Genomic DNA, 26,717 nt, shown 5'->3' on the forward strand with positions numbered 1-26,717 from the left:
ATCAGTTTGGGCCGAATGGCCTGTCGCCGTGCTGTAAGACTATATGGGTCTAACAATCATTGTTCTCCTACTGAATGTGATATTGTACTTTCCCAATTCACTGGAGTGAACTTGACCCTCTAACCTCTGGGCTTCCATGATGTTTGACCAGAATGTTCACACATTCCACATTGAATACAGACACCGTGTAAAATACGACATATTAATGTCACTATTCCTCCAAAGCTGCTTCAGAGGAAGGTTAGTAATTAGTCTTTCCGACCACACAATAGATAATAAACAATAGGTGCTGGAGTAGGCCATTCTGCCCTTCGAGCCTGCACCACTATTCAATATGATCATGGCTGATCATCCTTAATCAGTATCACACAACACCAAATCCAAAATAATCTGCTCTCTAGTTTGGTTCACAACATACTCTCCAACCTACCTGATGTACACTTAAGGAATTTATTTTTCACAACATTAGCAGTCACTTAGTTAACTCAGTTTCGATGCAACTTGACACCACCCATTATTAGTGCAGGATCCACGAGTATTTGTTACTCGTTCACAGGATGAGGGCTTAGCTCGATAACCAGCATTTACTGGCCATACCAGAGCGCAGTTAAGAGTCAACAGCGTTGCCTTGGATCTGGAGTGACATGCAGGCCAGACCAGATAAGAACAGCCGTTTCCTTCCCTCAAGGATACTAGTGAACCAGATGAGTTTTTCCAACAATCAGGAATGGATTCCTGATCATCATAAACCCTTGATCCCAGATACATATTGAATTCAAATTCCACAATCTGCCATGGCAGGATTTGAAACCATGTCCCCAGAACATTACCTGGGTCTCTGGGTTCAGAGCCCAGCGATAATATCAGTATGTCATAGCTTCCCTTTGAGTATAGTTGCATATATAATTTCCAGAGCATATGATGCAAAATATTTGCGTGACAGTTTTGGTTCAGATATATAACACAACAACTTTGTTTCTCCTTGCTATTTGTAAGACCCACCCAAACCCATTCTGTGGAATCTGAGGGACAGGGCCTGTGTCGTTATTAGTGATAGACTTGGATAAGACATTCAGGGAGGTTCACCTCGATGCTGAGATGATCTGAAGACAGGTCCAGCAATATAGGACAAGCATCAATATCCATTCCGCTCTGTCAGGATAAGTGTCACCGTATATTCTCACTGCTCCCTCACACTCACTGTATGTCTCTTATAGCACCTCCCCTCGACCAAGACTCACACTCCAAAAAGGCTCAAGTACGAGCAAACTCACTGTTGAATTCAGCACCTTCCCTCCCCCACATTTTCTGTCCCTGATGCAATAGCTCCGCACAGTAATAGCACTACAGGGATACAACACTATGGGCAGACTCCCTCCGGCTACCTCACTATGTCACACCTCACCTAGTACAGCACTAACAGCAGGTCCATCCACTCCCACCCTCACTCATTCCCTCCCTTTCGCCCATTCCAGGAGAAACAGCCTGGAATGGGACAGAAAGGGCCACGCCGGGTGGTGGAGTGCCAGATATCCGTTCCCTCATACCCCTACCCTGATATGTGGGAGAATCCTGGAGAGAGCTGGAGAGGACCAGGAGGCCTTGTGTGGAGATTCTGAAACATCCACGTCCCACCAACCGAATAAGGAGCAGTGTTTAGTAAAGAGCAATTGTCAATTCAAACCTACTGTCAGTTCCAACCTCATCTCTCTACTCGTAGAAGAACAGATACCCCATTGCAGAGAGATGCAGGCATTGAAATACACAGACTATTGGTAAATACCCCAATATACTAACATGCACAATGCATACAAGGAGATAAGCATGCACACACGGAGAAGCACACAAAGACATAAACAGTCACACACAAATGGACACAATCACAGATAGAAACGCACTGGCTGATATAAAGACAGACAGACATAGTCACACAAATACAAAAGTAACAAGTACATGGACAAACACACACTTAAGTACACATTAAGACACAGACATGAGTGCCATTAAGTCACAAATAAATTAGTTTCTGATTTATATAGAGATCAAGGATTCTGGGAGAAGGTAAGAGAATGATGTTGAGGAACATTATAGAAATGACTTTAAGGTATATCAGACTCGATAGGCCAAATGGTCTAATTCTGCTCCTTTTTTAATGCTCGTGTGGTGTTGTGCTATCTGGTATTCTCTTGCTGAGACAGCAGCAGCAGCATATTTGATTGGAAAGAGTCAGTGGTAATGTGGGAAAAGATTGGAGGGGAGAATGGTAAATGTCTATTCCTAGTTATTGTACCACTATATCCGAAAGGAGGGCAGTGATTTGATATGAGGTTGACACAGTTTTAAAAAAATGTATCCCACAATGAAAGAAGGATGTCCCTTTCCCTTTACTGTTGTGCTGTCTGTGGTGTCCTCATCCTCAGGGAGCAGTGAAGACTCGGTTAATTTAGGTATTTTAGTTTGAGTTTGACTGATCTTTGCCGGACAGGAGAGTCAATGTTTATTGGGAACAGACAGGAGACGGATGGTCAGACACACTCGGATCAGCCATGACCATTCTGAATGGTGCTGCTAAACGGCCAACTGCTGCACCTTTCCAATGTGTTGTTCCCTCAATCCACGCTCCTGGCCGTTACAGAGATATATTGCTGTCCCTACCCCATGTGTTGTTCCCTCAATCTACCACTCGATGCAGTTACAGACATATACTGCTGTCCCTACCCCATGTGTTGTTCCCTCAATCCACCACTGAGTGTGATTACAGACTATCCCATTCAGCCTGACTGGATCGTTACAATTAGACGGGAGGAGACCATTCTGCCCCTCCAAAGAATTACACTGGAATATAGGATGAAGTAATTCAGCTCGTTGAGTACATTACACAGCCCAGGACGAGGCCATTCAACCCGCCTGAACGGCTGCACAGGAACAGGGATGCTGTCACTAACAGGAAGTAGAGAGTAGTGATATATGATCTTTTTAAACAAAACTGTAACTAGTCTTGACTCAGCAATCACTGTAGGGTCATCACTGATAAATAATCTTTGTAAAATATCTCGATGAAGGACGGAATGGATCAAAGCTGAACTACCTTGTACACCAAAATGATCATTCAATAGATCTTCAAATGGAGGGAGTGAATCTGCATTATGATGTAGACAGGGAAGGTTAGTGAGCGTACCCTCAGCAGAAATAATATAATGTGAGTTGTCTATTGCAGTCGGGAACAATTTAAATGGAGAGAGATTGGAGAACTCTGTGATGCAGATGTTTTTCATATTCTTGGTACATGAATCATATGAAGTCTGTCTGCAGATGCAGCAAGTGATTTAGAAAGTAAGTGGAATGATAATGTTTGTGGCAACGGGTATTGGATTTAATTAGGAATATTTCACTGGATCTGTACAGGGCATTGCTGAGACCACATCAGATACATTGGGTGCAGTTCTGATCCTCTAAACTAAAAAAACGGATGCAATTCCTTTCAAAGATGTTTAAAGATGCTTCCCTTTACTCATTCCTGAAATGAAGGCCTTTTGTTATCGGGGATTATCTGTTTAGATCTTAGATGAGAAATCTTACTGAACCACGATTTTCAGAGAAGTCTTTCAGCTGGATACATATTTTCTCTTGTTAAGAAGACGAAAGCTAGATAATAATCTTTTGAATGAGATGCATTGGTATTAACACAAATATTATGAAGATATCAACCCATTTTTAAAAATTACGCAGATGCATATAAGCATCTCATCAAATCATTAAACGGGCACATTATTTTCTTTTGCTAATGAAAGGCACTGTTCACAACAACAGCAATGATGCTGCATACAGCATACAGTCTATTATCATCCATTCCAGAGAATGTACATGGAGAGTGCACATGACCCAGTTTGGTGTTCAGTTGATATTCTTGAATTTTTCCGCACAGAGACGGAGAAAAATATTACTTGCTTCAGAAGCCGCACCCAATTGGTCTCTCTCTCTCTCTCTCTTACTTTGTTCTGCCTGAAAACAAGGTGTAAGAGCACAAAAATCCTGAGTCATCTTTACCACTCACGGAGGATTCCTGATGAGGATTCATAGGAATCTCTGTACAGCTCAAAACAAAGGGAATTCAGCCAAATCCAACTGTTCTGGGAAGAAATCCGCTTTCCCAGACATTTGTGTGAGCAGAATAATTTCGAAGTCAGAAACATGTTTGGGACACTCTATCATTTTACCATTTGTTCACAGTTCAACTTTCTGTGTCTCTGATTTTTCCAGAAAATTACCCAGTCCGATACCTATATCATTGGACACAGCACTCAACTGGTTACATTTAAAATTTGCTTTCACCAATAGAGGAGTGGGAAAAGACATGAGTGACCCTCCAACATTGGTCAACGAACAAGAGATTCACAAAGGGTTGTTAAGGTGTGAATTCCCTTCCACAGAAGATTGTGATGCCTGGATATTTCCATTTGTTCAGAATTATCTATGTAAGACATTTGAAAGACAAATGAATGTCGGGAAATGGTACACTGACAGAAAAGTGGTGCTGAGACCTTCATCAGATCATAGTGCATGGTAGAGCCATGACAAAGTGTCTGATGACCCACTGTTGCTCCACAGTCCCGGGTTACGATGGTGCATTCAGCCTCTCACAGCTCCTGCAAGGTGCAGATGGGGGCCACTTGCTCCAAATACCTGGTCCACAGTAACACAGGATCTCAAATAATCCCTCACAACTGTCACGTACAGATTGGAAAATGTTATTTGGAAATCCAGGTTGGTTTTGAAAGACGCCTCTGGTCTGTTTACAGAGTGCTCCCTCACTGCAACTTGTGCTTCATTTATTGGTCTTGGTCTAGACCAGGATTCGTTATGAATAAAGCTCCAAACCTCACTCACAAAAATGCTTTGCTAGCTCTGATTACAACATACAATAACAGTACATCCAGGAAAATTACAGCCGTTTACTTTGAAATTACAGAAAATGAAAGCATAAGGAACAGGAATAGGTAATTCGGACGATCAAGTCATTGTATACGATCATGGCTGATCTACTGTTAGCATTAACTCCTTAATGCCCAGTTCTTCACACTCCTCAGCTCTCTGACAGGTCAACGATTCATGTACCACCTCTTTAAATACTTTCAGCAATGTAGCTCCCCTAACTCTCGAGTCCAGATAATTCCTGACATTGAGTTCCCTCTGTGAGAGGAAAACACTCTACACATACACCGTTACCTATTGATTTGAACAAGAGGTGAACACAGGGGCTCAGGAAAGAGTGAATGGCCTTGATATCAAGGCATTAGTTGACTGAGGATGTCATCGGGACCACCTACTTATTTGATCTTAATGAGAATCAGGTCTAACCTCCTCACTGGTTGGGGTTTTCAGAGCACAAAGGAAGATGTTTGTGGTCGGTGGCCGACAATGCTCTCAGTCCCGGGACATCACTTCAAAAGATCCTCAGATTAACGTCCTCAGCACAAGCATCTTCAGCTCCTTCGTCAACGTCTATGTGCCCCCATTCCCGACGCCCCCCATCTGTCCCAAGATCAGAAGCGGAGTGATCACTGAAGATCACACAATATTCAGAACATTTTGTCCCCACTCAGCTCCTGAACCGGTCTGTGTCCATATTCAGCAAGACCCAAACAACATTCACATTTGGGCTGTTAAAGTGTCAGTAACTTTCATGTAACAGAACGGCCAGGCACTGCAAATTTCCACAATTAAAAGAGAAGCTCATTCAGCACCTCAAGCTGGTTACATCCCGATATGTGGAAACTATTCAGCCCATCGAAATGACTGATTAAGAAGAGGGACAGCCCATTCAATCCTCCTGCCTGTTCCACAGGAAGAGGAGGCGTCTGGTCAGCACATTGAACTGTTAAACAGGAACAGGCAGAGTCCAGTAAGACCCCTAAACCTGTTCTATGGAACCAGGAGGAGACCATTCACCCCTCGAGACACTTACACAGGAATAGGAGGGTGTCATTGATGCTCCAACCTGGAAAACGAATGGAGCAGAGACTGCACTCGTAGACTGCTCACAATGTTCCTCGTGGCTCCATTGCCTGTGGAACAAATGATTCTTTAATGTGTTTTGTCGGCAGTGAGGAAGGAAGCCAAATGTTTTGTGCCAAGCCTCAAGGAGACATCTTCCATCTCCAAGAAGACAGACCCATGTTCTCTGTGGGGATCAGAAGCTGGTGGGAATGGTTATCTGTTTTAGAATGAAGGTATTGTGGCTCCTGTCACGATGGTGGATAACGTGAAGTATGATCACACACCAAATGCACTGTATAAATGTTGGAAGAGTTTAGTTAAAGACTGATTCTCTCTCTCTCAATCGAAATGGGGAGTGGCGTGGAGTGAGAGGAACGTTCTCAGAGTCTGTTAAGTCTTCCACCGTGTGGACCCACCAGTGCTTCAGGGTGGAGGAAATGCTGAAGGCCATCCTGCACTTGGGACAGCTGAAAGGCCTCTCCCCCAAGTGTGGGAAGGCCTTCAGCAATTCCTCCCTGCTGAAGCACTGGCGGGTCCACACTGAGAAGAGGCCCTTCAGCTACCTGAGTGCTGGAAGGCCTTCAACAATTGCTCCAACCTGCTGACCCACTGATGGGTCCAATCATGTAAATCATGTTAAAAAAACATGGACTTTATCACCGTATTAGTTCTGTTTATTGAACACAAAATACGGGGACAAAATGATTTTCTGTCCGGCGTAAACTATGGGAAGTACGAAGAAATAAGATACACTCGTGATATTGAGCTACATAAATTGAAATGTGCATTAGAAAACCACGGAAGTGGTGTGCAATCTTTCTCAATCATTATTTGATCCACAGCTGAGATGCTGATTTCCCCTCTGTCATTGATCCACCTCATTGAGATTCTCTGGCGCATTATCTCAGTATTGAGGGGGTTCTCAGTTCCTGCTGCTGTTCACCCAGTCTGTTTAAATTAAATTACATTCTCAGTGTAGAAAAATAAAAAATCACTTGGCCTTTTGGACTCTGTTTAACTGTCAGCAATTCAGCTCTGTGATATTATTGGCGATAAATGCTCTAGGACCACAGCCAGTATCCGCACAGTGCTCAAACGGTATGACCATAGATAAAGGCCTTGCAGTGCGTGAGAATTTCTAAATAAAACTTCCATTTTCTGTCCGTTCCTTTCTATCTCCCCTCATGCTGTCTTCTGATCTATCCAACTCACCCTCGTTTAACATCCCTGTTTCCAAATTGTGCTGTTGTACAGCTTGATGTTTTGGCCATTTTGGAGAAATGGATAGAGCAGGGACAGGACTGATCGTTGTAGGGTCCGGGGTTTAGATGCTTCATTGAAAAAAAGGAAAGTACTAACAGTGGGGCGGGGGGGGGTGGTTGGGGTGGGGGAGGTTAGCGTGGCATTGATATTCAAAGACAGCATTACGTTGTTATAAAGGATGCTTGATAAGGACTCGTCTAGTGAGGTCGTATGGGAAGAGGTTAGAAACAAAAACGGAGAGGTCACTCTGCTGAAAGTTCTCTATTGCCGTCTGAAATGTTCCAGAGATGTAGAGGAAAGGATTAAAAAGATGATACTGAATAGGAGCGAAAATAACAGAGCATTTGTTATGGAAGAATTTAACTTTCCAAATATTGATTCGAAATGGTACAGCAGAAATACTTTATGGGTCAGTTTTTGTCCAATGTGTGCAGAATGGTTTCCTGACACAGTATGTAGATAGGCCAACAAGGGCCGAGGCCAAATTGGCTTTGGTACTGAGTAATGAACCAGACCAGGTGTTAGATTTGGATGTTGGTGAACACTTTGCTGATAGTGACTACAATTCAGTTATGTTTACCTTAGTGATGGAAAGGGACAGGTGTATACTGCAGGACAAGAGTTATAGCTGGGGGAAAGGTAATTATGATGCGATTAGGAAAGGTTTTAGGATGCATAGGTTGGGGAAGGAAACTGCAGAGGATAGGTACAATTTAAGTGTGGAGCTTTTTCAAACAACAGCTACTGTGTGTCCTTGATAATTTTATACCTGCCAGGAAAGGAGGAAATGGTTGAGTGAGGCTGCTGTGGTTTACTGAAGCAGTTGAATCTCTTGTCAAGAGGAAGAAGGAGGCTTATGTAAACATGAAACATGAAGGCTCAGTTCGGATGCTTGAGAGTTACAAGTTAGCCTGGAAGGACTTTTTAAAAAAGCTAAGAATAGCCAGGATAGAGCATGACAAGTCTTTCGCAAGTAGGATCGCGGAAAACCCTCAAGCTTTCTATCAGCATGTCACGAATAAAAGAATCACCGAATGAAGATTAGTGGCAATCAAACACAGTAGTGTTAAGTTGTGTGTGGAGTCTGAGGAGATAGGACAGGCTGTAAATTAATATTTGAATCAGGATTCACAATGGAAAAAGAAAATGCTGTCAAGGCCAATACTGAGAAACAGGCTATTAGTCTAGACGGGATTGAAGTTCGTAACGTCGAGATGTTAGACGTTCTGGAGAGTGTGAAAATAGATATGTCCCCTGGGCCAGATGGGATTTATCCTAGGATTCTCTGAGAAGCTAGGGAGGAGTTTACGCAACCAACTGTTCGGATTTTTACATCACCATTGTCTACAGGAATAATGCCAGAAGATTGGAGGACAGCAAATGTTGTCCCTCTGTTCAAGAAATGGAGAAGAGACAACCCTGGTAATTATATACCTGTCTTACTTTGGTTGTGGGGAAAGTGTTGGAAAGGATTATAAGAGATAGGATTTACTATCATCTAGAAAGGAAACATTTGATTCGGAATAGTCAACAAGGTTTTGTGAAGGATATGTCATGCCTCACAAATCATACCGAGTTCACTGAGAAGGTGACCAAACAGGTGGATAAGAGTAAAGTGAGGTATGTGGATTTCAGTGAAGCGTTTGATAAGGTACCCCATGGTCGGCTATTGAAGAAAATATGGAGAGTGTGGTGTTTGAAAAGTAGAATAGATGAGGTAGCATCCAAGATGCATGCAAGTTGATGTTTCTCTTGTAAGCCCTTCATCAGGAATCAGTTTTATGGTCTGCAGCATCTGCAGTCTTCATTTTCTCTTCGCTCCTCGGATGCTGCCTGACCTGCTGTGCGTTTCCAGCGCCACACTCTCGACCCTGATCTCAAACATCTGCAGTCCTTACTTTCTCCCAGAAAATATGGAGACGTGGAATTGTGGGTGATTTAGCGTTTGGATCACAAATCGGCTAGCTGAAAGCAGACAGAAGGTGGTAGTTGATGGGGAATGTTCATCCTGGAGTTTAGCTGCTAGTGGTATAGTGCAAGGATCTGCTTTGGAGTGACTGTTGTTTGTCCTTTTGAAAATGACCTTAATGAGGGTATAGAAGGATGAGTTAGTAAATTTACGGTTGTCAGTAAGGTTGGTGGATCTGTCAGCAGTGCTGAAGGATGTTGTGGGTACTGAGCAGTAATGTTCTGTGTGCATGGACCTACAATGGGCTAAATAGCTTCCTTCTGTGATGTAACGATTCTGAGGTACTCTGGCCCACAATAAAAGCTTTAGGTACCTGGAGAGTCAATCTGGTCCAGTAAAGGAGACACACTGCACAATCATCCATCATCTCTTCCTGTTCTCTGGTATACAGCGGCATCAAAATATCAGTCCAAACAGAATAGATTGATTCAAATTCAAGCAGTAAGGAGAACGTTCACCGGAGGGGATTGCCGTCAGAGGATTCAATGAATAATAAGATTTCAGAATAACACAACAAAAAAACAATATCACAGCAGCATAATAATTGGCAGCAGAGTAAAACTTAGTTCCAAATATGTTCAAGTTCAGCATTGTGTTCAGCTTTGGTCACCTTGCTGTAGGAAGGATGGTATTAAACTGGAACTTTACAAGGATGTTGCCAGGACTCAAGGGTCTGAGTCATAGGGAGAGGTTGGATAAGCTGGGACATTCCTCTTTAGAGCGCTGGAGACTGAGGGGAGTGAAGTTCTTCGAATGTCTAGTCATGGCCCACATCAGTTCCAGTCTCCCAGCCTGCCTCGATCCCCTACAATTTTCCTACCAGTGGAATGGGTACATAATGGGTGCCATATCCCTCGAACACCTGGACAACAAGGACACCCACGTCAGATTCCTGCTCATTGACTCTAGGTTCATCTTCAACACCATTATTCCCTTCAGACTGATCACAAATCTCCCTGATCTTAGTCTTGGCTCTGCCCTCTGAAATTGGATCCTCAGCTTTCTGACCCACAGTACACAATCAGTGAAAATAGGTAAGTGTGTCTCTTCCATGATAACATTCAACACTGAAATCCCAAAGGATGTGTCCTCAGCCCCCTACTATGCGCCCTGTACACCCACGACTGTGTTGCCAAATTTTGAACGAATGCCATCTACATGTTCACTGATGACACCATCATAGTAGGACAGGTATGTAATGATAACAAGTCAAAATACAGAACCGAAATAGTGGACTTAGTGATATGCTGCACTGAGACCATCCTCTCTTTTAACATCGGCAGAACTAACCAACTGATCAATGACTTCAGAAAGAAATGAGGAGAACATGCCCCCATCTGCATCAATGGAACTGAAGTTGAAAGAGTGGAAAGCACTAAGTTGCTCGGAGTGACGATAACCGACCTCCCATGTAGATGTGACAGCCGAGATGGCACAACAACGCCTCTTCTTTCTCTGGCAGCTCAGGACATTTGACATGTCCACAAGGACCCTCAACAATGTCTACAAATGCACCACTGACAGCAAAGTATCTGGGTGCATAATGACCTGGTGTGGCCACAGCCGTGCCCAGGATAGTAAGAGAAATGACAGAAGTTTGTGTACACAGCCCATGCCATCACGGAAACCAACGACCCATCCATTGTCTCCATTTACACAGCTCACTGCCGTGGAAAGGCTGACAACATTATCAAAGACCCATCTCACCCTGGATCTCCTGCAATCTCTTCCATCATGCAGACAATACAGAATCTTGAACACACAAACCAGCGGCTCATGAACAGCATCGTCCCAGCCCACGATTAAAATGAGGAATGGACTCTCTAACTTCAAATAATGCTGATCTTGCTCACATTGATGTTGCCTATTGCATGCCCTTTCTGGTGTAGCCTGTATGTCTCAGTCGAAGTTTTTCCTTTACCCTATGATCTATCTGGCCTTGCTTATTGTAGGAGCGAGATTCCCCAGCGAGGGACAAAGACTCTGGAGGCAGACAGGACACAGGCACGGAATGGACTTTAATTCAAGCAAAACCTGGTTAATGCTGGGAGAATACCAAAGGATCTTCCTCGAATCTGACTTTGACATGAGAAAACAATCGTTTCCTTAATCTCTAGCTCAGATCAGACGGCAAATCAATGACACACTTCGAGTTTACAGTAAAAAGACAGTATTTTTATACGTTCTGTGTTGCAATGATCATAAACAACTTTGTCAGTGTACCATCCACTCCCCTTCTGCAGAATCAATCTTGTAAAACAACTGATCAATGATGGACACTCCCAGGGACAGCCCGAGGTTCTTATTTGTTTCGGAATTTTAACGATTGTTGTTATCTCTAGGCCTTGGGATCTTTCTATAATGCATTCCCAAAGTTCGGGGCTCTGCTCTTTTTAGTCATATCCCTCATTGTTTATCTTGAAGGATTGCATGAGTTCTATTCTCCAATGGGCAGGCTATCTCTTATCAAATTCCGTGATCACATTTTACAGTAAAAAGCTGATTCTGATACAAAATACGTAATATTATTATTTCCACGGTTAACCTTTTTCTTCGTGAATTCGACAAGACAAGCCAGGTATCTCTTTAAGGTTTTATTATTATGTTGAAATCTGTGTCCATGATTATTTACCAGATATTTAACTAGAACTTATTACTATTGTAAACAGTTTCAAAGGCACAGCTAGCTTCTGAAAGATAACTTGAGATGCTGTTTTTGTGGATGAAAATAATCCTTACTGAGATCAGAATAAGTTACTTTTTGTAGTGATTCTTTAAAGTTTTTGTGCTACAATTTCATTTTTTCATCTGTGTTTTGTTACAAATCATCTTTTTTTTTAAAAAGAACCTTCTTTACCACTATATTGGCATGTTTCAGAATCTTGCGAATCAGATTATCCTTTCTTTTGCTTTGGAATAATTCCCTTTTCAAAGGCCCTTTTTTCACTGATGCTGAAGCAATCTATTTTAATTTCTGTCTATTTTGTGGCTCTTCAGAAACAGACAGCTGAAGTAGACTTTTAAATTTCGGCCACTTCATGTCTCTAAAAAAAGGCAGCTCCAACCCTCACTATGATCTGCCAGAACTGTGTATAAACAAAGAGTTTCACTCTACTTAGATACATGCGACAATGAATCCTATCAAATCAAATAAAACCAAATCGTACGTTCGAGAGAGATAAATTGTCACAAGGTCAATACACCCCGATGAAACCTCTGCAGCCAGCCATATCTGGCCAAAAATCGTGATAGTCGATTAAACAACTAACTGTTAGAGAGGGCTTCACAATTATCCCCATTCTATCAATGGATCAGCTCTGCACATCAGTGTAAAAAACAAGGAAATAGTATCTGTACCATCCTCAGCCAGGGGTGTTGAGTCGATAATTCAATTCACCGTCATCATGATGCCCACAGGATCACAGATCAGTCTTCAACCAATTCAATTCGCTGCACGTGCCATGAAGAAAAAGCTGAACACAGTAGAGAGGCAAATGCAATGAGTCCTGACCCCATTCCTGCAATAGGACTGAAGACTTGTGCTGTACAACAAGCCGTGCCCCTGGGGAAGCGGTTTCCTTCCAGCTACAACTCTGACATCTCCCTGGCAATGTGGAAAATTACTCAGTGTCGGGGAATAATTACAATCTGGACAATTACAACCCTCTCAGCCTCATCATGATAGTCAAATTGGGAGTTCGTTTTGATAGAGCTGTCAAGCAGCACAGACATAAACTTGCTCAGTGTGGTTTCCGATCGGTCCCCATGTGGAGATGGTGCTGTTTTGGAAAAGTCACTGGATGAATAATCCAGACCAGGCTAATGCTCTGGCAGCTGGTGGAAGTTAAAAACAATTAATAAAATATCGAGATCTCAAATCTGGTGTCAGTAACAATGGCCTTGAAGTCAATGTCGATTGTAAACACCAATTTCCTTCCCCAATGTACTTTCAGGAAGTGAATCTCCCGTGCCCTCCTGGTCTGGCCTAAAAGTGACTCCAAACACACAGACATGTGATGCACTCTTCAATGGTCTCTGAAAAGGCCAAGCAAGACACTCTATCGTATCAAACTGCTCTGAAGTCTAAAAGGATAAAACCTGACAGAACACCCAGCCCCCAACCTCGGTATGGAAAAGGGAACGGGAAACACAGTCCTGTTGAGCCAGCAGAGACGTCCTTCCTAACATCTGTGAACTTGTGACAACATTTACAGAGCTTTCCCACAAACCGCACAGAAACATCGGGAATGTAATAGGCCATACAGCACACTGAGCCTGCCCCATTCTAGTTAATGTCTGAACATCTCCTCAATCCACATTCCCGACACACTTTACACACCCCTTAATGTGATTAACCTTGTGAAGCTATAAAATAGGAACTGTGGTCGTCCCCTTGGTCTGTCGAGTTTGCTATCCAATTCAATATAATGATTGCTGACCCTTTATTTCTACACCATACTCCTGCCCTCTCCCCCATCCTTTGGTGTCTAGACATCCTTATTAGTCTTTAGTGCCTTGTCTTCCACAGCCTTATGTGAGAGAGAATTCCCAGGTTCACCAGTCTCTGAGTGCAGACATTTATTCGTATCTAAATGCAATGTGACCCATCTGTATTTAATACTGTGGCCTCTTGTTTTAGACTTCCCAGCCAGGGGAATTATCATCACTGCTTCCAATCTAACTCACCCTGTCAGTGTTTTATATATCTCACTGAGATCTCCACTCATCTTCCTAAACCCCATGCGATACAGGCTCAGTTGCCCCAAACTCTGCTCCACAAAAAGTCTGTCATCCCAGAGATCAGTCTGGTCATCCTTCGCTGCACTCCCTCAATGTCAGGTTTGTTCTTTATTAGGTACGGAGACCAAAACTGCACACAACACTGCACAATGTTCGAGTTGAGGTCTCACCAAGGGCCTGTACAGCTGCACTGAGACACCCTTACCCCTGGACTCCAGTCCTTCTGAAATGATGGTCAACAACAATTTATCTTCCTGACTGCTTTCTGCTCCTGCAATATTGCTTTCAGTGACTGGTGTACAGGGAGATCCCAGATCCTTTTCAATGTTACAGCTCCCCACTTGGTGGGTCTGTGTAAACTGGTCTGTGTGCCAATGTATTCCCTGTATTGGCTTCTTTCTGCAGAACTCACTGCCCTGCATGGAACACAGATGTCTGTCTAAACAATAACAGAAGAAAAGTGCAGTTCCCTTCATAGATCGACATTTCTCAACCACTTCCTTTTCCAATGGTTGGCTGGAACTTTAGTGTTTCACAACAAAGTAGACAACATCATATCTATCCACACTGCTCTTCATCTGCCACATGTTTACTCATTCACTCCGTTTGTTTCATTCTCCTTTAAGTTTTTTTCACATTCTCCTCACTTTCAAAATCCTAGTTCCGTCAGCAGACTTGGAAACTTTGCATTTGAATCCCTCAACGAGATGTTTGAGATGTATTGTGAATATCTGGCGCCCCAGCATCAATCATTGTGATGACTCATGAGCCTTCCAAACTGAAACCCATCCATTTATTCCTCCTCATTGTTTCCTGTCAACACTCCCATTTTAACACCATGTTCATATATTACCCCCTTTCCCATGTGCTTTTACTTTGCTTACTAGGGTTGGGACTCTATTAAAATCCTTGCTGAAAATCCTAGTTCAGTGCCTCTATTGTATTTTCTTTAATTAATCTACCAGTGAGTTTCTCAAATGTTTCCCATTTCATCAATCTGTGTTGTTTTTTTTTCTATGCCCATTATTTTCAGTTCCAATAATTTCTCCAAATTAGTTTATTTACTAGTTTCATTCCACATCATTTTCTCATCAGACTCAGGTTTTTTCCTATTGCTGGGAAGGCTTTGTTTATGCATTTTTCTGTGAAGGCAGAAGTGAAGTAGCTGTGTCATGTTTCTCTGTTCTCCATTCTCCATTCCCTGGTTTCACTCTGTAAAGAATCTGAAACTTTGACTAAAAAGAACAGCTGTTGTCTATTCACCCTGTCCATGCCCCTTGTAATCTTAAATCTGAATTACATTCCAACTCAACTTCCTCTGCTTCAAAATAAATAACTCGAGCTTACCCAGCCTCTCTCCACAGCTCGTATGGTCCATCCCAGGAAGCATTCTGGTGAATCTCTTCTGCACCTCATCCAGTACAATCACATCCTTCCTGTAACGCGGCTCCTAGAACTGCACACAATATTTCATTTGGCCTTACCGAAGTGCTATATAAAACTCGGATAATCTTTGGGTCAATGAATAAAGGCTTTATCTACAGTCATGCTGAACTCATCAATTATCATATCCAGTCACATTCAGGGATGTGTGGAGAAGCACGCTCTGAGCTTCCTAGTGTGATGCCGTTCTTTGAGTCCTCCCCTGTCTGTTTCCTTCTTCCAAAGTGCATCACCTCATATTTATCAGAGTTACATTCCATTTGCCATTGATCTGACCATCTGACCATTCTATCTGTATCTTCCTGTAATATAAGACCTCCCTCCTCACTGCCAACCACACAGCCAATCTTTGTGTCAAACACAAACTTACTTATCACACTCCCCCTACCCACTTCACATTCACATCACTTATGAATACCACAAATAATACGGAACACAGCACTGATCTCTACCGGGTACACCGGGGAAATTGGGCTCCAGTCACACAAACAGCCTTCTCCCATGAAGTTGAGTTTGGATACAACTTGCCAAGTCACTAATAGACCCTACATGTTCCCTGGTTGTTCTGTTCCACTTGATATACGTGAAGAATATCTGGGGATTCTCCTTAATCTTGCCCTGGAAAAAGGCTTCCATGCCCCTGTGTTAGTCAGTCCCCTCTGAGGGAAGAATTTCCTCCTTATTACGGTCTTAAATGGCATATCCCTTATCCTGTCATTATTTGCCTTAAATATAGAGTAGACAGCTAGAGAAACATCCTGTTTATTTCCACCTCATCACATGAATCATAGATTTTTGAAATTTCACTGCGATCACCTCTCATGCTTTGAAACTGGAGAGGTCGCAGGACAAATCTCCCCATCAGAAAATCTTGTCATCTCAGGAATTAATCTGGAGAATGTCCATTGCACGTCCTCTGTGATCAGTGTCATCTTTCTTAGATTAGGTCACCGACACTGCACTCAATACCTCAGGTACACTCTCACCAACACTCTATGCAACTGATTCATGATGCCTTTACCTTTCTATTCCAATCCCTTTGAACAAACTCCAACCTAACTTTAACTTTCCAATTACATGTATTGCTCCAAATACCATTCACACTAACTGCATTTACAAACTCACTCTGTGAGTTATCGAGGCATAGAGATGTACAGCATGGAAACAGACCTTTCCGTCCAACCCGTCCATGTCGAGCAGATATCCAACCCAATCTATTCCCACCTGCCCGCATCCGACCCATATCCCTCCAAACCCTTCCTATTCATATAACCATTCAAATGTCTTTTAAATGCTGCAATTGTACCAGCCTCCACCACATCCTCTGGCAGCTCATTCCATACACGTACCACCGTATGTGTGAAAAAGTTGCCCCTTAGGTCTCTTTCACGTTTTCATTTTTTTAAGTGTGGAAACAAGTCCACAGCGACCCACCAAAGCACAAACCACTCCGATCCATCCCCCTAACCTAACAGTACAGGCAATTTAGCATAGCCAATTCACCTAGCCTGCACAAGTTTGGATTGTGGGAGGAAACCCACGCAGACATAGGGAGAATGTGCAAAGTCCACACAGCCTGAGGCGGGAATTGAACCTGAGTCTCATGGCATTGGGAGGGAGCATTGCTAACCACTGTGCCACCCAACATCCTTCACTTCTCAGCCTAAACCTATGCCCTTTAGTTCTGGACTCCCCGACGCCAGGGAAAAGACTTTCTCTATTTATCCTCTCCATGCCCTTCACAATTTTGTACATCTCTAGAAGGTCACCCCTCAGCCTCCAACGCTCAAGGGAAAACAGCCGCAGCCTGTACAGCCTCTCCTTATACCTCAAATTCTCCAACTCTGTCAACATCCTTGTAAATCTTTCTTGAACCCTTTCAATTTTCACAACATATTTCCGATAGGAACGAGACCAGAATTCCACACAATATTCCAACAGTGGCCTAACCAGTGTCCCGTACAACCGCAACATGACCTCCCAACTCCAAAACTCAATACTCTGACCAATAAAGGAAAGCAAACCAAACACCACCTTAACTATCCTACCTCCCGGCGACTCCACTTTCAAGGACCAATGAACGTGTACTCCAAGGTCTCTTTGTTCAGCAACACACCCATTGCCATTAAATGTCGAAGTCCTGCTAAACTTTGCTTTCCCAAAATGCAGCACCTCGCATTTATTTCAAATAAACTCCACCTGCCACTTCTCAGCCCATTGGCCCATCTGATCAAGATCCTGTTGTACTCTGAGGTAAACCTCTTCGCTGTCCACTACACCTCCAATTTTGTTGTCATCTGCAAACTTACTAACAATACCTCTTACGCTCGCATCCAAATCATTTACGTAAATGATAAAAAATTGAGGAACCAGCACTGATCCTTGTGGTACTCCACTGGTCACAGGCCTCCAGTCTAAAAAATAACCCTCCACCTCCACCTTCAACCTTTGAGCCAGTTCTGTATGCAAGTGGCTAGTTGTCCCTGTGTTCCGTGAGATGTAAACTTGCTAACCAGTCTTCCATGGAGAATCTTGTCGAACGCGTTACTGAAGTCCATATAGAACACATCTACTGTTCTGCCCTCTTCGTAACTTCTTCAAAAAACTCAATCAAGATCGTGAGATATGATTTCCCACGGTTAAAGCCATGTTGACGATCCCTAGTCAGTCCTTGTCTTTCCAACTCCATGTACATCCTGTCCTTCAGGATTCCCTTCGACAACTTGCTCACCACCGACGTCAGGCTCACTGGCCTATAGTTCCATGGTTTGTCCGTACCACCCTTCTTAAACAGTGGTACCACGTTTGCCAAACTCCAGTTTTCTGGCACCTCTCCTGTGACTATCAACGGTACAAATGTCTCAGCAAGAAGCCCAGCAATCACTCCTCTGGCTTCCCACAGAGTTCTATGGTACACCTGTTCGGTTCCTGGGGATTTATCCACTTTTACACGTTTCAAGACATCCAGCACTTCCTACTCTGTACTATGGACATTTTTCAACGTGTAACCATCTATTTCCTGACATTCTATATCTTCCATATCAGTTTCCACAGTAAATACTGATGCAAAATACTCGTTTAGTATCTCCCCCATTTCCTGCATCTCCACACAAGGGCTGCCTTGCTGATCTTTGAGGGGTTCTATTCTCTCCCTCGTTATGATTTTGTCCTTAATGTATTTGTAAAAACCCTTTGCAGTCTCCATAATTCTACTTGCTAAAGCTATCTCATGTCCCCTTTTTGCCCTCCTGATTTCCCTCTTAAGTATACTTCTACTGCCTTTATACTCTTCGAAGGATTCACTCGATCTATCCTGTCTATACCTGACATATGCTTCCTTCTTTTTATGAATCAAACCGTTTAGTTAGTCAGCAATCCCTATACTACCAGCCTTTCTTTTCATCCCAACAGGAATATACTTGCTTTGGATTCTTGTTATCTCATTTCTGAAGGCTTCCCATTTTCCAGCCGTCCATTTACCTGTGAACATCTGCCCCCAATCAGGTTTTGAAAGTTCTTGCCAAATACTGTCAAAATTGGCCTTTCTCGAATTTATAACTTCAACTTTAAGATCTGGTCTATCCATTTCCATAATTATTTAAGATCTAATGGTATTATGGTAGCTGGCCCCAAAGTGCACCTCCACTGACACCTCAGTCACCTGCCCTGCCTTATTTCCCCAGAGTAGGTCAAGTTTTGCACCTTCTCTAGTAGGTTAATCCACATACTGAATCAGAACATTTTCTTGTACACACTGAATAACTTCCTCTCCATCTAGACTCTTAACGCTACGGCAGTCCCAGTCTATGTTTGGAAAGTTAAAATCTCCTACCATAATCACCCTACTTTCTTACAGATAGTTGAGATCTTCTCACAAGTTTGTTTCTCAATTTCCCTCTGACTATTAGGGAGTCTATAATACAATCCCAATAAGGCGATCATCCCGTTCTTATTTCTCAGGTCTACCCAAATAACCTCCCTCGATGTATTTCCAGGAATATCATCCCTCAGTACCCCTGTAATGCTATCCCTAATCAAAAACTCCATTCCCCCTCCTGTCCTCCCTTCCTTTCTATCTTTCCTGTAGAATTTGTAACCTGGAACATTATCTGCCAGTCCTGCCGATCCCTGAGCCATGTTTCTGTAACTGCTATGATATACCAGTCCCATATTCCGAACCATGCCCTGAGTTCATCTGCCTTCCCTATTTGGCCCCTTTGCATTGAAATAAATGCAGTTTACTTTATTAGTCCTACCTTGTCCCTGCCCGTCCTGACTGTTTGACTCGTTTCTGTTCTCAGTTTACCAATCTCAGATTGATCTATTTCCTCACTATCTCCCTGCCCCCAGCTCCCCCCCCACCCCCCACCACCCAAACTAGTTTAAAACCTCTCGAGCAGCTGTGGCAAATCTTCCTGCCAGTATATTCGCCCCCTTCCAATTTAGGTGCAATCCGCCCTTCTGGTACAGGTTCCTTCTACCTCAAAAGAGATTCCAGTGATCCAAAAATGTGAATACTTCTCCCATACACCAGCTCCAAAGCCATGTATTCATCTGCTCTATCCCTCTATTCCTGTCCTCACTAGCTCATAGCGCCGGGAGTAATACAGATATTATTACTGTCAAGATCCTCTTTTTTAAATTTCTGCCTATCACCCTGCAATCTCCGTCCATAATCTCAAACGTTTTCCCTTTTTATGTCGTTGGTTCCAATTTGGTCAATGACCTCTTGCTGGACCCTCTCCCCTGTCAGAACATTCTGCATCCTTTCTGAGATATCCTTGATCCTGGCACCAGGGAAGCAACACACTAATCTGCTTATTTCTCTGCTGTCCACAGAACCATCTGTCTGTACCTCAGACTAGCGAGTCCCCTAACACAATTGACTTCGTGGAATCCGACGTATCTCTAGTTGCATTAGTGCCAGTCTCCATACCACAAACTTGTCTGTTTGTGCAACGTTCCCCTGTGAATCCATCACCCGCTACATTTTCCAAAACAGGATATTTGTTTAAAATAGGGAGAGCCACAGAAGACTCCTGCACTAGCTACTAAACTCTCTTGCCTTTTTTGGAGTTAACCCATCTATGTAACTCTATCTGAGACTGTCCCTCTTCCTATAACTACCATCCATCACATACTGTTGTGTTACCAATTCTGTATTGTCTTAAACTGTCTCTCCAACCAATCTATTCGATCTGATAGGACTCACAAGCAGAAGCATTTATTGCAGATATAATCTGCAGTAACCTTTAAATCTGATAAATGCACTCCGATATCCAGCGATACATGAATTCAAACAGCAAAGGCAGTAACTCTGCAGGTACGCTGTCCTGTCAGTTTCTTCCCCTCACCATGTGCTTCCTTTGTCCGTTCTTTTCCCTGTTAAAACTTGCATAAAGGCTTCTGTTAATTCAAATACACCATATCCCCTATACCACTACACCCCTCCTACACCCTTACAATTCTGCCATTTATATTCACACCAACAAATTCAATCCAACAGGCTCGTTGCTGGATCAGTCGGCATGGAGACCATTGTCACACACCGTTACTGTACTGCCCTTGCCATAAGTACATTCAGTGTCCTGACTGTAACCATACTGACATTCCCATCACTGTTTGGTGCCTACAAAAGAATTCCTGCTAACGGTTGCTGCTGCTTGCTTATTCTCAACTCTACTTTTCAAATTCAGATCCACATGATTGTCTCATTAATGCATTAACCTCATCCTTCCTTCATACCTTGTTAGCTTTTTGCCTAGTCTGCATATTGGGACTAGATTGGGTTGGGATATCTGCACAGCGTGGGTGGGTTGGACCGAAGGGTCGGTTTCCATGCTGTACATCTCTATGACTCTATGACTCTATGCAAACAACCCTTCAGTATTCACTTCCCAGCGATGGTCATTCTGCAGCTACACCTCCGTAATGACAGTTCCATCAGATCTGTTCACTGTCATTCCATCTCCCTTATGGCGAATACAGGGAGTCGCACCTCAGTAGTGGGGGGTTGGACAGATGGGTAGAGGTTACAGAGATAGGGAGGCTAAGAATTAAACACAGTTACATCTGGTCAAGAATGTCAGAGGGACAAAGGTGTTTGGGGATTGGAGGAATTTACAGAGAGAGAGGGAGCTGGATAAGATTCTGGAGAGAGGGATAGGGATGGAGTTAGGAAGAGGCAGGCAGACTGAGAGACACAGACAGGGGGCTGTTTCATCTAGGAGATTATTGTGTATACTAACAGAGATATGGAAGGTTGTTGTGATTGAAGACATTTACAGATATAAGAAGGCTTCTAGGCGCTGGAGGCTACATAGATAGGAAGGCAATGGAGAATTCCAGGTTACTGGGTTGAAGACAGTTACACAAATGGGGAGGGTTGCACAAACTGAAAGAGGTTCCTGTGGTCGGGAGGGGTATGGTGTCGGGAATGAAGGTGAAATTTAACAAGATAAAGATCAAAGAATTGGAGAAGGATAAGGAGATTACAAATTTTTCACAGCTAAGGAAGGGTTGTAGGAGCTGGAGAAGATTACATAGATGGGGCGGATGGAGAGGTTAAAGACAAATACATTGACATGGAGGGTGGTATTGGTGGGAGGAGCTTAAAGGGATACACAGGGCTGTCAGGGTTTACAGGGATGAAGGAATTTAGTACCTACTGGAGAAGGTTAGGGATTAGGGTGTTAGGGACTGGAGAACCTGACAGAGACAGAGACAGAGACACAGAGAATGATGTGGACTAGAGGAGATTTCAAACAGAGGAAGGATTATCGGGACTGGAGGATATTACAGAGATCACGAACACAGCATGGGCCAGGATTGATACCTGCGATCCCCTGTGCTGTCGCATTGAGGACTAGTACAGAAGAGGTGAAAGCAGGACCCTCAAAAGATGGTGAGAATGAAGTCTAGAATGTTGCTGTTCCTTACCCAGCTCTATATCTCTGTCCTGTCTTCCTGGTCTACCTCCACCCTGTGCTGTTTACTGTGAGTGTCCTTACCAGCTGCAGGAATTACTGAAGGCTCCAGATCTCCCTCTCCATTTCTCTTGGCTGACCAACCAGTTTCAATGAGGTGATGGATGAGACAGGAGTTAGGAACATCCTGATGACCTGCATGAGACAGAAATAGACAGAATGGGAAATTAGACTGATGCAATGAGGATAACACATGCAGAGTGGCACTGAGTCCAGCAGAGATCTCGATAATCCCAGTCTCCATCCCTTGCCTGTGCTGCTGCATCTCTCTGGAATGGACAATTCTGTTGACTCAGGATCTCAGACCATCTGTAAGAGAGAGAAATGCTGACAGAGGCAGTAAATAGACTGACACAGTGAGGGATACCACATGGAGAGATACTGAGTGATATGACATTATTAAACACTGCATCAACAGGGAATTGTTTGAATTTGTAACAAAGACACTGGGATAATTGTGAGGGGATTCAACCTTCCTATCTCATCATCTCTTTGGCAGTGGCTCACAGATGAGGCTGACTCTCTCCCACTCTCAGTGGGGGTGGGGGAGTCTGGAGTTGGCTGTACAGACCGATGTGGCCTTCCACAGACTCTGTTACACTTGAGGCAGAAGGTGAACGTGGAAAGGGGGTGGGTGGGGTGTTGACATGACAGCACGCTCCTTGTGCTGTTTTCTCCTGGATTCCCGTTTTCCCCACAGAAAGTCTCGAGGTGCTTGACACCTTCCCAATGCTCCTTCCCACTTCAGACGGTCTTGGCCGATTTGATTAAGAGATGAAAAAGAACCGATCAATTCTGAAGTAACCAACATTTAGAAATGTGGAGGAGTGCAGTAGGAAGAGGAAATATTGTCAGTGTTTAATCAGAGGAGTGGAACAGGGAGAATTGAAGGTGCTGGAGGTGGTGAGAGTGTTACAGAGAGGGGCAAAGGCCTGAACAACGTTACAAAGCCAGTACGGATTGCTGCAGCAGAGCTGTTTGCCAAGGTAGAGATAGACATATGTGTATTTCATTGATTCATTCAAGGCCTAAGGATATCACCGGATGGACCAGCATCCATTGCCCTCCTGCTAATTGCCCAGAGGCAACTCAGAGCCAGCCATATTGCTGTGGGACTGGAGTCACATGTGAGCCAGACCAGGTAAAAATATCATATATCCCTCCCTAAAGGACATACGTGAACAAGTTGATTTTTTCCAGATAATCAACAATGCTTATACAGTGGCCTCACTAATGTCCTCTACAGATAAACCATGACATCCCAACTCCTACTCTCAATGCTCTGCCCAATGAAGGGTGACCATCCCAAACGCCTGCTTCACCAGCCTGTCTACCCGTGACGCTACTTTCAAAAAACTGTGTACCTGCATCCCTGGGTCAATGAAATGATTCACAACAATATCCAAGGCCCAAACATTAATTGTACAAGTCCAGCCTGGTCTGCTTTACCACAATACAACATCTTGCATTTCTCCACCTGTTATTCCTAACCTCAGTGGTCCAGCAGTACTGTTGATTCCATTGTACTCTTCGATATCCCTCTTCACTGTCCACATTATCACCAATTTCAGTCTCACTCACAAACTTGCTAATCATGGATCCTGTATTATCATCCAATCTGTTTATATAAATGATGCACAACAGTGACCCAGCACCGAACCCCATGGCACACCGTTGGTCACAGGCCTGCAGTTTGGGCAGAAACCCTCTATGAATATGTTCTGTCTCCTATAGTCAATCCTGTTTTGTATCCAGTTGGTGAGCGCTCCCTGGTTATGTCTGATCTAAACTTACTAACCAGTCTGCCATGTAGAACCTTGTCAAAGGCCTTGCTAAAGTTCATGTGGACATCGTGTACTGCTCTGCTTTGACCTCTCACTTGTCTACCTCCACACTCACATTTGAGGCATGATTTCCCATGCACAAAGCCATGCTGACGATCGTTAATCTGTCCTTACCTTTCCAAATGCACGATGATCGTTTCTCTCAGAATCTCATCCAACAACTTACCACCCCTGCCATCAGTCTCACTGGTCCGTAGTAGCTGTCGATGATACAAATATCTCTGAGAGGGGCCCTGCAATTTCCTCCCTCGCTTCTCACAAGGCGCTGGGGTATATCTGATCATGTCCAAAGGTTTTATCTAACTTTTGCATTTTAAGACATCCAGCACCTCCTGTTCTCCAATGTGAACTCTTTTCAAGACATCCCTATGTATTTTCCCAAGTTCCCGAGCTTCCATGTCTTTCACCACAGTAAAGCCTAACACACAATACTTGTTCAGTATCTCCCCCATCAGCAGTGATTCCACACAGACAGCCTCATTCACCTTTCAGGGGCCCTATTCTCTCACGAGCTAATTTTTAGCCCTTGTTGAAACTTGTCAAAATGCTTCTGAAATTTCAAATATCCCTCTACTGCAACTAGCCTTCCCCACCATTATCTATTCTGCCATTTATGGTCACACCAAAATATAGGATGCAACAGATTTAAAAATATTCCCCTTTTATAAAATCATACATCTCACATTGTTTCTAAGTATCTAGTTCTCATTTATTGTCATATTCTTTATAGCACATTCCAGCACGTTCCCGACTTACTGTCAGGCTAACACCGTTTGGTTTCAGACTGACTGCACAAAGGATTTTGGGAATCCTTGTGATTCAATCTGAAACAGGTAGCTTACAGGACCAGCAAGTAATCGAGAAGGCAAAGGGAATGGAGTCTAAATATAGGGAGGTCTTGCTAAAACGATGCAAGGTACAAGTCAGACCACACCTAGATTATAATGAATAGTATGTGTGCCCTAAGGAAAGACATTCTTGTGTTGGAGGCAGGCCAGGGAAGGTTCGCTCGGCTGATCCTGGAGATGGCGGGATTTTCCAATGAGAAGAGGTGGAGGAGATTGCCCTTGAACCTATTGGAGTTTTGAAGAATGGGAGAGAAATTGAATGAAACATCCAGGATTCGGAGGGGCTTTGACAGGTTAGATGTCGTTAAGTTAGAAAATCGAGCAGTACAGCAGAGTAATAGGCCCTTCGGCCCACCATGGCTGTGCTGACCATGATGCTATTCTCAACTAATCCCATCTGTCTGCACATGGGCGATATCCCTCTATTCTCTGTTTGTTCATGTTTCTGTCTAAATGCCCTTCAAATGTTTGCTCTTGTTGCCACCTCTCCCACCTCCTGTTTGTTTTTTTGCTGATCCTGCCTAAATCCCTACAACCCCTCAATAATCACATTGCTCGGTAAAGACAATTGGCCTCATTCATCTCACTTAAAACTTCTCACTCTCACCTTAAACCGATGCGCCCTAGTATTTGATATTTCGACATTGGAAGGAGGATTCCAACTATCCACACTATTCACGCCTCTCCTCATGCTCTTTACCTGTACCAGGTCACCCCTCAGACTCGGATATTCTCGCAAAACAATCCAACTGCGTCCAACCTCCTTAAACACAGTCATCCAGGCAATATTCTGCTAACCCTCTGTTGGAACCTCCCCAAAACCTCCACATCCTTCCTGTGGTGTGTCGATGAGAATGACACGCAACTTTCCAAACATAGTCGAATGAAGTTTCATTCAGTCACAACATGACATACAAAAGTCTGTACTCAATACTGTGCCCAATAAAGGTTAGCATGCCATACTCCCCCTCGACCACCACATCCTGTTGTGTTGTTATTTTTAGGGAGCTATGGATTTGCTTCCAATGTCTCTCTGTTTATCAATGTTTCCAACTAGTCAATTAGTGTACTTCTCTCTTCCATATGACTTCATAAATATATCACTTCACACCTGTCCCGATGAAATTCAATTTGCCACATCTCTGCCCAACATTACAGCTGATGTATGTACTGCTGCAACCATGAACACTCTTCCTCACTATCCACAATTCCCCTATCTATCCCTAATCATTACATGCCTTTCCAAATGTCGACTGCAAAATTACCACTCAAACTGCTGACCTTTTCATCTGAATCACAGATATAAATTACACACAGACATCACAGCACTGATCCTTGTGAAACAGACGTCCAATCAGAAATTGACCACTGCACATGCCTCTGTCTACTATCACCAAGAAAATATTGCATCTGACTTAACAACATGCATGGATTGTGATTTGATCTCCCAGATCTCCCTTGCTATTTGGAAGCTGTCGATTCAAAATGACTCTATATTTTGATTCCCAGGTTAAATTGGCTGTCTCATTAATGCACTGACTGCGTCCTTTCTTCACAACAAAACGGGACCTTGATTGGTTTTTTGCTGATCCTGCCTAAATCCCTACAACCCCTCAATAAACACATC

At 43.4% G+C, this 26,717-nt stretch overlaps 1 long non-coding RNA gene across 2 annotated transcripts; it reads right to left on the reverse strand.

The window, feature by feature from the left end:
• Positions 1–12,480: 12,480 nt before the first annotated feature.
• LOC140494042 (uncharacterized) lies at positions 12,481–22,629 on the reverse strand. 2 transcript variants are annotated; one of them, XR_011963879.1, is made up of 3 exons: positions 22,423–22,629; positions 15,317–15,425; positions 12,481–13,063 (listed from the first exon to the last, which is right to left on the reverse strand). It is a non-coding gene; the product is annotated as an uncharacterized lncRNA (long non-coding RNA). The 2 variants fall into 2 exon arrangements; XR_011963878.1 differs by lacking the exon at positions 22,423–22,629 and adding an exon at positions 22,352–22,415.
• Between the last annotated feature and the right edge of the window lie 4,088 nt (positions 22,630–26,717).

Source organism: Chiloscyllium punctatum, chromosome 23 (assembly GCF_047496795.1).
Source record: "Chiloscyllium punctatum isolate Juve2018m chromosome 23, sChiPun1.3, whole genome shotgun sequence".
Taxonomy (NCBI): Eukaryota; Metazoa; Chordata; class Chondrichthyes; order Orectolobiformes; family Hemiscylliidae; genus Chiloscyllium; species Chiloscyllium punctatum.